Consider the following 17,544-nt stretch of genomic DNA (forward strand, 5'->3'; position numbering starts at 1 on the left):
AAGAAAAACATATTATATGTAGAAGATGTACATAAGAAAATCAAATCATTCATCCATAATTTCAAGACCCAGAGATAACAACCATTAATAGTTCAATAAATAACTTTTAAGCTTATTTTGTATCTGTTTATATTTTTTCAAAATGTTAAACTATATACACTGCTTAAACCAGCCTTTCCACTTAAAACTCTATCACTAACTTATTTCCATGTGATTACATTTTCTTCAAATGTGTAATGTTTTATGGCTATGTAGCATTATATCACTATAATCAAATTTATTTCACCTATTATACCACTGCTAAATACTTGGGTTGTCTGCAATTCTTCCATCATCATAGGATCATCATCATAGTAAATCTTTACATATATCTCTGCTCCTTCCTTCAGGATCAATCTTAATGATATAATTTCTGAGTCAAAAATTAAGAATATTCTTCAAAATTGTTGCTGATTATCCTTATAGAAATTAGTTATTCTTGTGAAAAATGTTATATCATACACAAATCATTAAAAAGTAGGAAGATTAATTTAATAGATACATTGTACCCATCAGTGTGCTGGTCAGTGTGAACAACAGACTCTTCAGAGGCGAAAGAAAAGGTTCTGATTTGTAGCATTTGCTGCTTTTGTGCTGTAAACACTTTCACTATCAATTTCAAGCTATCTTTGTGACATTATTGCATGGGGAGTTGGGGAGAGGTGCGCGTGACCTGCTCCAGCACAGCAGTCACTGCACCCAGTAGCCATAATTAACAAATATTAACAAATGCTAATGACATTTTTTCACAAAAGAAATAAAACATTATGAATAATGTTGAAGTCCTCCTTGTCTCTTTCCATAGATCCATCTCCTTACCTTCCTTCCCCAGAGACAACTACTATCAAGAATCTGGTATGTACTTTTCCAGATGACATTTTTATACGTTTCCTACACATGTGTAATAGAAACAATACCTAGTTATGCTTTGCATACTTTGCATTGTACCTGATGTATTACATATTCTTCAACTTCCTTTCCTCTTCAATATAATGTTTTTGAAAGCACCTGTTCCATGATCTCACGTCCCCTCCATTATGCCATCGTTTCTAAGTAAAAGCAATATACTTAAGAAATGCCAGGGTTTGGAGGGTCATCTGGTCTAACTTGCAGCAGCTTTTCCATTAGTGCAATCTTTTCCTCGTGGGACTTGAGTGACCACTTATTTGTACTTCCCCTTTTTTTCTTGGGAGGATGAGGGCAGTAACAAATTAAACTAAGTGCTTGGTTCATAGGCATTAGAAATAGGAGGGACCTTGAGAGGCTCGAGCCCTCCTGCTGCCTTCAGACAGTTATGCTGGGAGAGCAAGGAGGTTAAGTCACCTCCTCCAGGCCATCCAGCTGGAAAATGGCAGACTCGGTGCCACAGTCCAGGTCTCCTGTTAAGAGCTCCTTCCCCTGCACTGAGCTTCGGTGTGAGAGTAAGAGGCAGCGGGTGCTGAGATGCAGCACGTCTGTGCCACTACTTCTCCTTGACAAGCTGCATGTTCAAAGCATAGAATGATGAGATGAGGGTGGAATAAAAAATGGTGCCTGCAGATGGCACATTTGGCTTCTAACTCACCAATTTGGAAGGATTTAGGAGAAGAAGCTAAAACTGGAAAATGTGGCTCAGAATAAGCACCTCTCCAAGGAACAGAATAGCCTTCTTGTCCCAGTCGCACCTGTCATAACATTCACCCAGATAATGAAACAAACATACCTCCTTCCTGCCTCACTGCTTCGAATCAGTCATGTCAACGCCATCCCTCCCATCGGCGGACACCCCAAACCTCAGGACAGCCTGAGGATGCAGTGCAGGTTAAAGAGGGCAGATGCTGAGGGGACCTTTCTGCCAGTTTCAAGTGGTTTTTATGATGCAGAAGTGTGTGTGTGTGTGTGTGTGTGTGTGTGTGTGTGTGTGTGTTGGGGAGGGAGCAGTCTTCCTCATGACTGTCCCTGAAGCCACAAACGAGGTCTCCTAATTGGCAGAGAAATAGCCTCCCCCACTACGAAAAGAGCTAGTCCCCCCAAAAGCTCTGACGAGATAGAAAGATCCAAACAAACACAGACAAAGACATTGACTTAATGCAGATGCTGACACCCCAAGAAAGACAAGGAGAAAAGGGAATACTTCAGGGGAAGCAGCGACATTTCTTGAAAGAAAGGAGAAAGTAAAGGAATGAAGTAAAAGATTATGAATTGGCAAAGGGAATTTGTCCTGTAACGTTCATAACCATGTCAACAACCAGAGCCTGCAAAAAAGTGACTCTGGAAGCAGCAAGGGAAGCACAGAGCTTTAGCAGAGGGTCAGGAACCCAACCACAACATGAAGCCTGCTCACCCCTCTGGGAAACCGCCATCTCCCTGTCAGGAAGGACTGAGGCTCAAGCCGTACTTGCCCTGGAATGATTTATTTACAGATAAATTATACAGCTGTAATTGAGCACATAGCTTTAACTGAAACGTTTAGTCACAATATTACTCATGCCAGGCTTGTTGAATTAAACCTAAATGATCCTTTTGCATTTAAAGCACCATTAGGGAGCTGGGGAGTGGGAGTGGGGGTAAGGGAGGTGGCAGGAGGAGGAGGGGATGGAGGACCCTAAGAATAAGCTGCATTCTACCCAGCAAAAACCATCCTAGATTGGGGCTCCCTGTACCTATACCTACTTGCTGGAGAGGAGGGTGTGATGGAGTTAATGTTCCCGCGTGGCAGTTCCACGCGTGGAGGGTGTGCTGGTGGCCTGAGTCAGTGAGTCAGTCAAGTCCCCGCTCCACCCAGGAGTGAAACGACAATGGAGTCTTTCAGGGCATAGGTGTGAGTCATGCTTGAGCAGCAACCCATGCAATGAAACACCATGACATCACCTCTACGGTCTACTACTTGGCCCCCAGAACGGCCGTGGAAGCAGTGATTGAATCTGAATCAAATTCAACTCTATTAAGTTAACCTTTGCAAGGTCAACAGCTGCTACTTGCTTTTCGGCCAGCCAGCAATCTCGAAAATGAGCGTAGGTGGCTTGGTTAATGAGGCTTCCATAATGGAAATCTGGGTCCTGATTAAATTTTGTATAGCATGTGTTTGTGGACACTATGGTGTCACCAGGGTATCTGTCTTGCCAGGTTTCTCTGAGTTGCCCTTTTGAAAAGCATCCTGCAGGAAATTTTCATATATGTATGAACAACTTTGTGCACATATACACATATATATCTATATACATATATATATCTCTATATATACCTATATATGTATATTATAGGCACTTAATGCTTGTGTATCTGTATATGTGTATATAGGTAAAGTTGTTCATTGCAGCATTTTTTGTTGCAACACTAAACATCCAACACTAAATGCCCAATAGTAAGATATTTTTAATTACATTATGGCTCATCTATACAGTGGCATGTTATGGAGCTGTTGACAAGAAAAAAGTATATTGATATGTATTAGCACTGTTTAAAATGCTTAAAATATGTTAAGTGAAAGAAGACTATGTGATAGAAAGAACTATGCAGTAGGGTCCTATTTAGAGGATAGACATAAATATAAACATACTAGAGGCCCAGTGCACAAAAATTTGTGCTCTCCAGGGGATTGGGCCTAAGCTGGCAATCAGACATAACTCTGGCAGCCCAGGAGCCCTCAGGGGATGTCCACTTACCAGCGGGGAGCAGGCCTAAGCTGCAGTCGGACATCCTTAGCACTGCTGAGGAGGCGGGAGAGGCTCCCACCACCACCGCTGTACTGGCAGCCATCAGCCTGGCTTGTGGCTGAGCAGAGCTCCCACTGTGGGAGCACACTGACCACCAGGGGGCAGCTCCTGCATTGAGCGTCTGCCCCCTGGTGGTCAGTGTGTGTCATAGTGATCAGTCATTCCCAATCGTTCTGCTGTTAGGGTCAGTTTGCATATTACCCTTTTATTATATAGGATAGAGGTCTGGTGCACGGGTGGGAGCTGGCTGGTTTGCCCTGAAGTGTGTCCCGGATCAGGGTGGGGGTCCCGCTGGGGTGCCTGGCCAGCCTGGGTGAGGGGCTGATGGCTATTTGCAGCTGGTCACACCCCCTTCAGGGTGGGGGTCCCCACTGGGGTGCCTGGCCAGCCTGGATGAGGGGATGATGACTGTTTGCAGGGTGGTCACACCCCCTTCAGGGTGGGGGTCCCCACTGGGGTACCTGGCCAGTCTGGGTGAGGGGCTGAGGGCCATTTTCAGGCTGGCCAAGCCCATCGGCGATGGAAGCTCCCAGCCTCTACTTTTTATTCTGGTATTTATTTACCTTCTATAATTGAAACTTTGTTGCCTTCAGTGGAGCTGAGAGCTGGCTCCTGCTCGCTCCAGCTTCCTGGCCACGGCCGGCTGAAAGCAGGTATCTGGGGTTTATTTACCTTCTATAATTGCAACTTTGTTGCTTTGAATTGAGCTCACAGCCAGGCCGCGGCAGAGGGGAAGCTTGGCTTCCTCCATCACTGGAGCAAGCAAGCCTCCTGCTCGCTTCAGCTCTGTGGCTGCCGGCTGCCATCTTGGTTGGGTTAATTTGCAAATAGTCGCTCTGATTGGCCGGTGGGCATAGCTTAAAGTGTAGCGAAGGTACAGTCAATTTGCATGTTTGTCTTTTATTAGATTAGCTATTAGTGCTTAGACAAGTCTATGAAAAAATAGGGAAAATAGCTATTCACTGGGTTAGGCTGTGGAGAGGGACTGGTGGGCTGGGAAAGGTAGAGCAGTGTGAGGGGGAATGTGTTTGTTAAAATGAGGGTTTTTTTTTCTTAATGTGTCTTGTAAAATATGCCAAACATTTAAATAAAGAAAGACACACGGAATGCATCCACTGTCTGAAAATGTACTTTAAGAATGATCCCAAGTTTCCATAAAGGAGGATTCAAGTGCCCCAAAGCAATTTCATGGTTAATGATTTTATACTGCCATGTTTTCTCTTTAGCACCATTTTCAAGGAATCGGGCATTCTCTTTCTAGATATTTCCTTTCTCAATAACTCAGACAACCATTGATCTAATAATAAAAGGAAGCTATTAGAGACTCTGTGTGCCAGATATTACTCATGCTTGATAAATTGCATGCCCAAGGGAATATGAAAAAAAAAAGCACATCAACAAAAATAGAATTTAATTCACATTGATTAAAACAATATGTGCCAAACAGCTCTTTTTGTTGGAGCGGAAAAATAGTAGCATCTATCAAGAAATTTAGCAATTGAATATAGAAGATTATGGCCCCCACAGATTTCAATTATTCAATGAACTTTTTAAATATTATTTTGTATCAGACATTATGCTGAGGATAAATAGCAGGACAGTATAGTGAAAAAAAAAAACCACAGAACAGCTAAAATAGTAATTACAATGCAATGCAATAAGTGGTAAAATGGAGGCCAAGAACAAAGTACATTAAAGCAAGTTCAAACAGCATACAAACCTGAAAAAATGAGGTTTTGAGGGAAAGACAAGAACGCTCTTGCTCTGGGGTATGGATGACACATGTCTCAAACTGCCTCTGCCTACTCACCATGTCCACTTGGCTTTCTAGTAAGCACCACAAACTAAATACACCCCAAATTGGGCTTCTTATTCGTACACACACACACACACACACACACCCTTCATCGGCTCCTCCATGCTATTTCTCTTCTTAGTTCATGGCAAACCCATCCTTCAGTTGCTCAAGCCAAATGCCTGGGAGTCACTATTGAAACCTTTCTATACCCCGATCCAGAGCATCAACAGATCTTTTGGCTCCACTGAAAGGATCCAGAACCTGATCATTCTCTCCAGCTCTATTGCTTCCACCCTGGTCTAAGCCAACAGCAACTCTCACAGGGCTGCCCCACTTCACCTTATTCTCAGCATAGCAGACAGAGTGATCTGTTTATATGGTGAGGTAGTTCATGTAGTTCTCCAGCTCAAATCCCCCCAGCATCCCCTATTTCACTCGCATAAAAGCTAAAACCCTCACTGTGGCTGACCAAGGCCCTCAATGACTTGATGCTTTTCCTCCCCTCATCCTGCCTACCTTCCCTCTACTCCCCTTTGGCCCATTCTTCTTCACCCAAAGGATCCTGGCTCTTCCTCCAGCTTCCCACAGACACACTTGCTCTGCCCCCTCCAGTTTTTACTCAGTGACCCTTCTCAGCAGTTCTTCCTAATCCCCCACATAAAATTGCCTCTTAGACCTTATCCTCTTCTTTTTAATTTTTCTCATACCATATATAACTATCAAACACACTCTACATTCTATATATTTAGGTTATTATGTGCTACCTACAGCCCATTCCCAAAATATAAGCTCCAGAGTGTAGAGGTTTTTGTCTGTTTTGTTCACTGCTGTGTCCTCAGAACCCAGAATAATACTCGAAATATTATAGACATTCAATAAATATTTGTGAAATTCGTGAATGAATGAGTGGAGTCTGAATGGGGTATAAAATAATCAAAGTTGAGGTTAAAGGGATACACAAAGGCCCAGCTCTTGAAAGTGCCATGGTAAGATTAAGAACTCTGAACCTCATCAGATAATAGAAGACCACAGGAACAAGAGAGGTGGCTATGCCATTTGTGTGTGTGTGTGTGTGTGTGTGTATAAATTGTAAATACATAGACAATATAAATAATACAATGGGTGGGGAAAGACAGGGGGAAATGTTTAAAAATTATTGCAATGATAGTTGACAATGAGTTTGGGAAAATGACACAGATTCTAGGACATTTGAGAGTAGAATTTATGAAATATAGTAGCTAAGTTAATGTACAAGATGAAGCAAAAGGATTGCCCAAGGGAACTCTGAGGCTCTCTTCTGGGGGTTTGGACGTGTGTTTAAATGCCATTAAATAAAATTATAATGTAAGACCTGCAAGGAAGGTACTGAAATCCAATAGCATTATCTTCTGAGAGAAAATTCAAAATAACTGGCTTCTGGACTTTATAATCGATCTCATGCTATGAGTCCTTTTTACATCTTGTATCAGATGGTGAACATACTAAGCTATGGCCTGTCTTTTTGTTCCTTAAATTCATATTCCCTAATATGAATTTGAACCTAAGGCTGGAAATATGGGGAGATTTAAAATAAGCAATTCATACTGAGGTTGTAGACACTCGAAATGTATTAGATAATACAGCAAAATCTTATGATAGAGTGCTTCAAGGTCGCAGAGGAATTAATGACCATAAAACAATTCATATTCTGCTAAATAGAAGAGAAGAGGGGGAATAGATAATAGCTAAGTGGATGCTGATAAAATACTTGCTAGCATTGTGTAACAGGTTAGAGCAAGCATTACAATATTTGAGCTTTTTTTTTATAAAGGCGTCTTAGGACATGCTTTGAACACAGATATACTTTATCTGCATATTAAACACGTGAGCACATTTGTAGCTTCTGCAAAGAAACATACTTCCCGTTGTTTTTTCTGAGCTGTGTGTGATCCTCTCAGTCTAGTTTTCATTTTCTAACTTTTGATAAAGACATGAGTCTAAGAAATGCTTCACTTTCCTCTTCATTCTATTGCTAGAGAAATTCCAGTGTAATAAAAACCAGAGGCAGGTCCAGTGGCCAGCCTCAGCTGTCACCTGGTCTCTATGGCAGGTAGATGGTCCTGATAGTTGTGTTCCCAGGAATGTCAGTTCAGGACAGGTAAGAGGAGACAGAAATTCAGGTTTTCATATGAAATCTCCCTTTTAAAAAGGTTAGCAAGCAAGTAAAAAATGTTAAAGCACTGTGTGGGCCAACAATATACACAGAAACTAAACCTATCTGCTAGCTCAAGTAGAAGTTTGAACACTGCTCTGGAGTCTACGAAATTCTTCCAGGTACATTCTCTCTCTTGACTTCATGAGGACCTGGCGAGACAGGAATGTCATCATTTTCCTTTTCTGATACGGTAGTGGTCTGAGAGAGGATGAGGGGCTTACCCAAGTTACATAAATCCAAGCCTTCTCAAGTCAAAGCCTCTCAATCCAAATCTTGTGCCCTTGCCTCTACTCCATAATGTTTTAAATGCTCAGAAGATGGAGACAAACTTTTAGATTCTGGTTACTTTCCTTTTCCTTCAAATTACACAAATTATTTGAGATCAAAGTAAATATACAAAAATTAATTGTATATATGTAATTTCATTGAACTCACCTTATAGATTATGAGGGGAAAAATAGAGTAATCATGAAAAAATGCAGTAAAGTTTACTAGTCTTCAAAATCTTAGATAACTTAAGTCTAACCTTAGCTGAGTGACATGTATTTGTTTCTCTCTTCCTTTAACATGTAGCTATTATATCTCAAAAAATAAGCGCAAGAAAAATAAGATACATAACTAAATACTTATAACTTGTCAAGAATGCTACTGAAAGACTTTGTATTACATTGCATTTATATAGCATTTAAGACTTTATAATTACATATTAGTCATACCTTAATAAAATAAGGTTTTTAAGTTATTTCTACATATATGATCCTATTTGATTCTCATAACAACTTGTGACATACAGGAAAGGTATTACTATCCACTTAGGGGAGACGAGGGAACTGTGGCTCTGAGACATGGAAAGATCTATTGGTGCAACGTCATGCTGTTTATGAATAGAGACCACGAGACTGGCATCAAGGATGAGATTTTCATACAAATTCTGCCACTACATAGCCCTGTGATGTAAGCAAGGCACACTTCTCTGGGCATCAGTCCCCCCTTTTAATGAAATAATGGGCTTTAACTATATTATTTCTAAGTCCCTTCCAGCTCTGACGTTGCAGGGTTTAATGCCCAGTCCCCAGGCCTCTGATTCCTAGTCCAGCACTCTCTCCACCACTGCATCCTGCCTTCTGTGCTCTCACCTGACAGGCTCCTACTCGATAAGGAGAGCTGTGATATCTCTGACCAAACAGAGGCACTGCCCTAAACAGAGTAGCTATTGGGTCAGAACAGTCAGATATGGACTTCTCCCATGGTTTCTACAGGTACGAAGAGATCTAAGTAACTCAGATCCAGGGGAATAATGCAGCAATAAAAAAAAAAAATACTGGGTTAACAATATTTAAAACAAGACAGACACTGGAAACCGAGAGATGCATGCTAAGGACAGAGTCTTTGGAATTGCCAGTCATGAGCTGGCCAGAGATCAAGAAAGAAGAGGGTCATGCTAAGGAAGGAGACAGCCATGTGTCAGCAGATAAGAAAGAAGAACGGCCAGATGGATGCCAGGTGGTGAACTGACCCGTGGTGCTAGCAATTGGATGGCCAGGGTGAGTCAGATTCTGGATGAGGACAAGGATGGCTTCCTCTTGGGCCTTTTATTATTTTTAATTTTTAGTATGTAGGGTACAAACTAAAGTGATCAAGGCAAACTTGAGAGCTAAAACTTTCTGGATGAAAATATAGGTCGAGGATCAGTAGAACTATGGAGTGGAGGGGAATGGAATTGCTGAGTTCATACAATTGTTCTTGCTTCTTACATTCAGGCACAATACGTCACAACCACTATTAAGCCCTCCTGTAGAGCAGAGGGTTCAGGCCTGTGCTCTCTGCTCTGAGTGGAAATTGGTGAGAAATTAGCATATTGATGACTAGTGAGATAAGCCCACCTGCCTCTATGACAAGGTCAGTCTTCCATGAAATTTCATTTCACCTGAAGTAAACAAGTGTGGCCCTTGTCTGTTTTTTCAGTGGTTAGAACATCGGTCTGCAGACTGAAGGGTCCCAGTTTGATTCCAGTCAAGGGCACCTACCTCCGTTGCAGGCTCAGTCATGTGCGTGAGAGGCAACCAATTGATGTGTCTCTCTCTGTCTAAAAATCAATGGAAAAAAATCCTTGGGTGAGGATTAACAGAAAAAAAAAGAATAATAATAAAATAAGTATCCCATAATCTTTGCCTAGATTAATTAAAGGTTATATCTTTCTATACTTTATTTCTCTTCCTAAATGTTTTAAAAAAAATTTTTTTTTTTCTGAATGAGATCACCAATAAAATCTTTACCTAGTTTTGCCAGGGGTTAATATTTTGCTATATACTTTATTTCTCTCCCTACATATTTTTAACTGACTTTTTTTTCTACCAAATGATTTGTTAGTTGCAGAATTCTAACATTTAATTCCTAATTACTTCAGCATAAGAACATTCCCTATTGAACAATACCATTAAAATAGCTTTAAAAATTAACACTAATTCCTTAACATTAATCCATGTAATATTTGACCCATATTCGAATTTCTCCAATGGCTCAAAAGCCTCTTTTATATCTGCCCTTTTAAAAAATTATAATCCAATCAGAGTTCATGCTTTACATTTATTTGATATATCCGTTTGGGTCAGTTCTTACTTGTTTTGTTTTTCATGGCATTAACTTTCTTAAAGAGTTCCAGCTAGTTTGCTTGTTTTTAAAATGTTCCATAATATTGATTTCTCCTGATTATTTCCTCAAGATCAGATTGAGGTTAAATGTTTTTAATAATACTATGTAGGTAATGTGTGCTTCTTATTGTATTATATCAGGAGGCACATAATGTCAGGATCCTGCATTATTAGTGATGCTAGTTTTGATAACTTGATTAAGGTGGTGACCATTAGAAGTATCCATACAAAAGAATATTTTTTCCTTTGTAATTAGTAATTTGTAGAGTGATTCTTGAGACCATGTGACTATCTTATTCTCCAACAACATTTTACCCAAACTTTCCTGAATCAACTATAACACTGGGGTAGATAGGTAGTTGGATAGGTAGGTAGGTAGGTAGATAGATAAGATAGATGTATGTATATTAGATCTATGTTATAAATTAAATCTGAGAAATGCTGGGGTCCAATCCCAGCGGGTCCAGGGGTCCCCAAAGGTGTGGACGGAGTCGGCGAAGAAGGAATGACACGAAGACAGCCTTCAGTTGATCAGCAGCCTAGTCAGGACCTCTAGCCAGGATCTCCAGCCAAAGTTCTGGTCAGAGTTCTGGTTAGGAACTGATCAGGATCTGATGATTATTGTCTTGTTACATCTATATTTATACCAGCCGATTTTAATCCTGTCAATTTCTATTACAAAGGTTAGGGCGTTTCTTATCTCCATTCCAGGGAGTAAAGATTATGTAGCTTAACTACCCGCCTGGCACTTAATTAAGGGGTTGTATCCCCTCCCTAACCTCAGGGAAAGATCCCCACCTGGGGAAACAACCTTTCTCGGAGAGGTGACCTTGGTTAAAACACATGGCGCTAAAGGGAGCAAACATATTAAGAACAGTATGCTATATACGCCAGGTCCCTTGAAACAGCAAGGATGGACCGGCTCCCGGCAAATTCCCCCTTTTTTATTTTTTAAATGATAGCGCATGCAAATCAGTGGCCACCTCTCAGATTGGGCTGTTTAAGACTTGGAATAAGACCGGGCGCCAATTGCTGAGGTCCAACCCCAGCAGGTCCAGGGATTCCCAAAGGTGTGGACGGAGTCGGCGAAGAATGAATGACATGGAAACTGGTTTCAGTTCATCAGCATAGCGAGGCTCTCCCTCCAGGATCTCCAGAGAAGTTCTGGTCAGGATCTCCAGCAAAGTTCTGGTTAGGAACTCCAACCAAGTTCTGGTCAGGATCTCCAACCAAGTTCTGGTGCCATGTTCTCTCGCTAGGTTCTCCAGCTAGGTTCTCCAGGTTCTCTAGCCAGGTTCAGTCACCAGGTTCTTTAGCCAGGTTCTATCCAGGTTCTTTTGCCATGTTCTGTCTAGGTTCTCCAGTGAAGTTCTGTAGCCAGGTTCTGTCCAGGATCTTTTGCCATGTTCTCTGGCTAGGTTCTGGTTAGGATCTGATGAGGGTCTGCTGAGGATCTGATGATTATTGTCTTGTTACATCTATATTTATACCAGCCGATTTTAATCCTGTCAATTTCTATTACAAAGGTTAGGGCGTTTCTTATCTCCATTCCAGGGAGTAAAGATTATGTAGCTTAACTACCCGCCTGGCACTTAATTAAGGGGTTGTATCCCCTCCCTAACCTCAGGGAAAGATCCCCACCTGGGGAAACAACCTTTCTCGGAGAGGTGACCTTGGTTAAAACACATGGCGCTAAAGGGAGCAAACATATTAAGAACAGTATGCTATATACGCCAGGTCCCTTGAAACAGCAAGGATGGACCGGCTCCCGGCAGAGAAATTTATAAAGCATGAGAATACACAAGCACACATTCCATTAGTCATTAGAATAATAACATCATGAAAAACTCTATTGTATACTTGTGAGAGAATAAGTGTAAAAAAAGGCAAATAGCCCTGGCCAGTTTGCCTCAGTGGATAGAGTACTGGACTGAAAGGTCATGGGTTTGATTCTGGTCAAGGGCATTTACTTCCTTTCCAGGTTCCATCCTCGGCCCTGGTCCGGTTGTGGGTGGGAAGCAACCAATAGATGTGTCTCATGAGGATGTTTTCCTCTCTCTCCCCCTCCCTTCCACTCTCTCTAAAAATCAATGGGAAAAAATGTACTCATGTGAGGACTAACAACAACAAAAAGGCAAATAAGGCCTTACAATTATTGTGAAAATAGTTGTAACCTCACAGACTCCCAGAAAGAGTCTTAAAGATCCCTAGTGATCTTCAAGAGACAGCATGATGAAAATTGCTCTTCAAGACCTCAGTTTCTATATCTACATAATATGGCATTAGACTAGGTAATCTTTAACATTCTTTTTACTCATTGTCTATGATCTCTGACTTCCATTTTGTCTGCCCCTTTAAATTCACAAAACATTCTCCCATATTCATTGACTTATTTTCTTTCCCAATCCTGAGAGACCGTAGTGTAAATAATGTTTATGTAGGGCACCAGGAAAGATTATGAGTGAAAAACTGATATTTAGAGATCAGCTGCCAAAGCTTTCTTAACCTCATCAGAGCCTATAGAGGCCTGAGGATGTGGGAGACTTCCTCTTGTCATCAGAGATATGGGATTCCCAGTTTTGCTCCACCAGAGCCCCTTCACTTTTTGTCCATTTTATATAGTAGAGTTCCACATAGATTTAATTTTTTAAGAAGAGTTCTCTAAGCATAAGCAACCAAATCTATATATATAAAAGTCTAAGCAATTGTTATGACCAGATTACCAGCCAGTAGCTATGACACACACTGACCACCAGGGGGCAGACGCTCTGTGCAGGAGCTGCCCCATGGTGGTCAATGCGCTCCCACAGCCAACCTCCCATGTTCCATTGTCCCCGCCCCCTGGCTGGTCTCAATCAGGACTGGGAGAGACTGCCCTGATTGCATACTGGCCGAGGGACCCCACCCATGCATGAATTCGTGCACCAGGCCTCTAGTATATATATATACAAATTTAACCTCATCAAAATGGAAACCTTTTGTTTCAATTTTGTGTATCAAAAGACACAATAAAAAATTGAACAGAAGAGGAGAAAATACTTGCAAATAATATATCTGATGAGTCTAGTGTCCAGAATATAAAAAGAATTCTTCCACTCAATAATAAAAAGACAAATATAATCCAATTTTTTAAAATGGACAAAGGATTGAAATAGACATTTCTTCAAAAATGATAAACAAAATAAATGACAGCACATAAAAAGATGCTCAACATAATAATCACTAGGAAAATGCAAATCAAAACCACAATGAGATATACTAGTACTTCACACCCACTAGGAAGGATATAATTAAAAAGAGGTAATAACAAGTGTGGAGAAATTGGGATTCCCATAGATTACTGCTGGTATTATAAAAGGTGCAGCTATGGAAAATAGTTTTGCATTTGTTCAGTTACCATATGACTCAGCAATTTCACTTCTAGGTATATATCTAAGAGAACTAAAACCATCCGTTCACACAAAAACTTGTCTGCAAATGTTTATAGCACAATATTCAAAATAACCCATAGTGGAAACAACACAAATGTTCATCAACTGGGAAACAATATATGGTATAGCCATACAATGGCATATTATCTAGCTAGGTAAAGGAATAAACATGGATGAGCCTTAAAAACAATATGCTAAGTGAAAAAAAAGCCAAGCACAAAAGGCCAAATATATTATATGAGTCCATTTATATGAAATATCCAGAATAGACAAATCTGTACAGAGAGAAGGTAGGTTAGAGCTTGCTGGGAGGTGGGGAGAGTGACTGCTAACAGGTATGGAAGTTCTTTTTGGAGTGATGAAATGTTCTGGAATTATATATTGGTGACAGTTGCACAATATCATGAATACACTGAAAACCAGTGGATATTCTAAAACACCAGTTTAAAATGGTGAGTTTTATGTTATAGGAATTATATCCCAAGTAAACATTGCAAAAAAATACTGGTGTTCTCCAGGAATTATTATTTGAAGCTTTAGGATAACTTTGTGATCCAGAAAATAAACAAAGGGATCAAGGAGACTGGTCTGTAGATTTCCACTGAGGAGGAACGTGTGGCAAATTCTTGTTGCCAGACTGAGAGAGCTTCTCAGATAAGCAAAGGTTCGCTCAGTTCTCAGGTCACTGCACTCCCAGGGCAACCACTGTGGTGCTCAAAGTTTGAACATGCAATTGTTCAAGCTGGGTGAACACAATGCTGGTGGGGCATATGAAAACTCACAAGAAAGTATAGATAGGCCCACTTAAGGGCTGCTTGCCAAGGTCTGAGTGAGGACAGAACTTTCATATGTTCTTATAAACTCAGGCAGAAATAAAACTATTAGAAAGGAAACAAGAATAAAACCCCAAACACCAACATAACCGTAACAGTACACAGGTCTCATACGTAGTGGGAAAATAATCTACTTATGCAGGGAGTGCCTTTTCTCTGGTCACCTGTGGAGTTTAGGGTAGGTGACCCAATCAAACCACACTCAGTTAATTCATTCCCAAAAGAAGAACACAAAGGTATGAGAATTGAGTTTAATGGCGAAAGACACATTTTTTTTAAATGAGGCAATTAAAAGCTCATTACCCAGAAACACATCTGATGGTGTGAGATGGTGTAAGCCTTGAGAGGAAATGGTCTGAGGACCCTTTCCTTGAAGACACCCTGATTTGCAGCTGGAGTAAGAGCCATAAGAGACAGGAGGGGGTAGGGGGTTGGGGATGAGGCAGGGGAGGCAGTGCAGGCCTCTGTCTCCCAGTGGTAGCATCAAGGGGAAAACAGACAAGGCTGTCAAGATAGAGGCACTTTCAGAAAAGGAACACAAGGGTGGTTTGGGAAGCAGGCTGCTATAAGTGAAATAGCCTTCAGGTGTGGCATTCTTAGGGGACCTGGGGTCGTAGAGGAGCCCTGATCAGTAAGTAACCTTGTCTGGATTTTCTTTTCTTTTTTTCTTTGTTGTTTTGTGTGTGTGTGTGTGTGTGTGTGTGTTTTCATAGTTCCAAGTTTTATATTCTACAAAATTTAAAAGACAAAGGCATAAAAATAAATATAAATCTACGTTAATGAATCAACAATATATAAAGGTGTAATTTTTTGGATGTTCAAGTCATGACTAAAATGACCCCGTGCAGGCGGGAGGGATGGGGAGGTTCCAGATAACTTGGCCTGTAGGAGTTCTGTGTCGTGCACAAGGTTTGAAAGGTGCATTACGCCTGGTGTGTTACGGAGGCTGACTACCAGAGTTGTGAATTTATACCAGAGCAATAGTACTACAAGCAAACAAATAGCAATTGGACAGACGTTTGACTATAATCACTGTATGTGGTAAACTATATATAGAGTTACATGTTTAACTCACTCCCCAGGAGAGAGATATAAAGAGTTTTTGTTTTTTTAAGACAAGTATACATCCTTTTGATTAGTTTTCTCACGTTCTATCCTCTTGCAAAATGAAATGCAGGTCCAAAGGGCAGTAAGCAGTAACAAATACACAGCATCCATCTGGAGTGGTGTATGAGTAGTTGCTAAGGAAACATTTCCAAGAAAGAAACCATAGATGCTTTCACCAAAGCCAGGTAATTAGAAGTGTTGTTAAAGAAACAGGGTAGGATTTTTTTTTAACTTCCTAGTTAAGGTAAATCAGATGTATTTATATTTCAGTTGTCAATTCCTACCCAAACCTTGAAATCTTTTATGAAAATGAATCAAAACTATGATTCTTAATAAGAAATTGGAGGACAATCAAGCTCTCTCAATAGAGTAGAATGCTGCATAATTTCTCAAAATAATCTATAATCTTAAGAATACAACACCATGTTCTCGCTTCGGCAGCACATATACTAAAAAATAATACAACACCTTCACTCATGTACTCTCTCCTCAAAACTCATGGGATTCTTTTTCTTTTGTAGTTACACTAAAAAGGTCTTATATAACCTTTTCTGCTTTAGTGAGTTTAGAGAAGGTAAGTTTAATTACTATAATTACATGCAGGCTTACTATTAAAGATGGGCCCACGTCATAAAGAGACAGTATGAAAATTATCACAGTGTGTCTGAAGCATACCCGGCAGCCACTAAATCATCCAGTAAATTACCTTCAAGTTAGGGCAGGATTGTGTGAATGAGGAACTAGAGAGAGCAGGGGGCGGGGTGGGTAGGTAGCTTTTAGGAAATTGGCTGAGTTAGGAGAAAATATGAGTAGGTGAAGCTGTTACTCCCTTGCCTATGAGCTGTGATATCCCATAAGTAGACTCATTATCTGAAATTCATGGGGTTAGATGTGTTTCAAAATCCCAAATGCTTTGGACTTCATGTAAGTAAACTATTTCAGTTATGTTGCATATGATGTGACACCTCTCATAACCAAACATACCAGCATGTCTGTAGTTTAATGTATGAACATCAGACTAAGTGGGATAAAGACCACAGATAGCTTCACATCAGTCAGGTCAGTTTTGCCTTCAAATTAATTCTGAAAAGTTGTTGGTTTTCAGAGATTTTTTTTTCGGGATATAATCCATACTTAAATTTAAGAGACTATACCCTCCTTTTCCTGCACGAAGGAAAATCCTTTCCTGGGTTGTTGGTGAAAAGTCAGTGTCTTCTTTGTCCTCTGTCTCACCTTGACCCTTTACACTAGAGCTGGAGCAAGAGACAGCAGCACCACTCACGCAGTGTGTGACCCTGGCTCTGACCTGTCAGTGTGTCTCATAAGGGGTGATTTGACTTTCAATCAAATTCATAGATCCTTGTTAGTTATACTCCCAAGAGAAGAATTTTGTAATCGCTGGGTTTGGTGATCATGATGAGTCTGTGAGTATCCAAGTAGTTACCTTGAGGAATCTTTCACTCTCTCATTCACCTTTACCTAAATTATGTGTATCACTTGTCTAAGCAGTCCAAGATAATCAGATAATTTTAAAAAAGCATTTTTTGTTTCCTAGTTCTTCAATCTGCTCCCTGCCTGTTCTTCAATCTGCCTGTTCTTCAATCTGCTCCCTTTCCCTCCCACTGAACCCTCTGCCCCCAATCCAAGTTAAATGGGATTAAAAGTGAGTACATTCTGAAAACCCTTATGCTGGGTGTTCGCAAGCATAGCAAATGTAGTCAATGTGAAACCAGGCCATCGTTTTGGCTGTGAGCCAAGTTTGAACTGGCAGGGCTGTCACTTTAGGAATGAAAATG

General features: G+C 40.6%; 1 long non-coding RNA gene across 1 annotated transcript in view; it reads left to right on the plus strand.

Moving 5' to 3' along the window:
• The first annotated feature begins 870 nt into the window (after positions 1 to 870).
• Positions 871 to 17,544, plus strand: part of LOC139004908 (uncharacterized) — a 34,812-nt gene continuing 18,138 nt past the window's right edge. The window contains exon 1 of the long non-coding RNA XR_011470626.1: positions 871 to 894. This is a non-coding gene — a long non-coding RNA (uncharacterized lncRNA). The remainder of the gene's footprint in view (positions 895 to 17,544) is intronic.

Source organism: Myotis yumanensis, unplaced genomic scaffold (genome assembly GCF_028538775.1).
Source record: "Myotis yumanensis isolate MYYU_CA2020_CCGP unplaced genomic scaffold, mMyoYum1.0.hap1 SCAF_3, whole genome shotgun sequence".
In the NCBI taxonomy this organism is placed as follows: Eukaryota; Metazoa; Chordata; class Mammalia; order Chiroptera; family Vespertilionidae; genus Myotis; species Myotis yumanensis.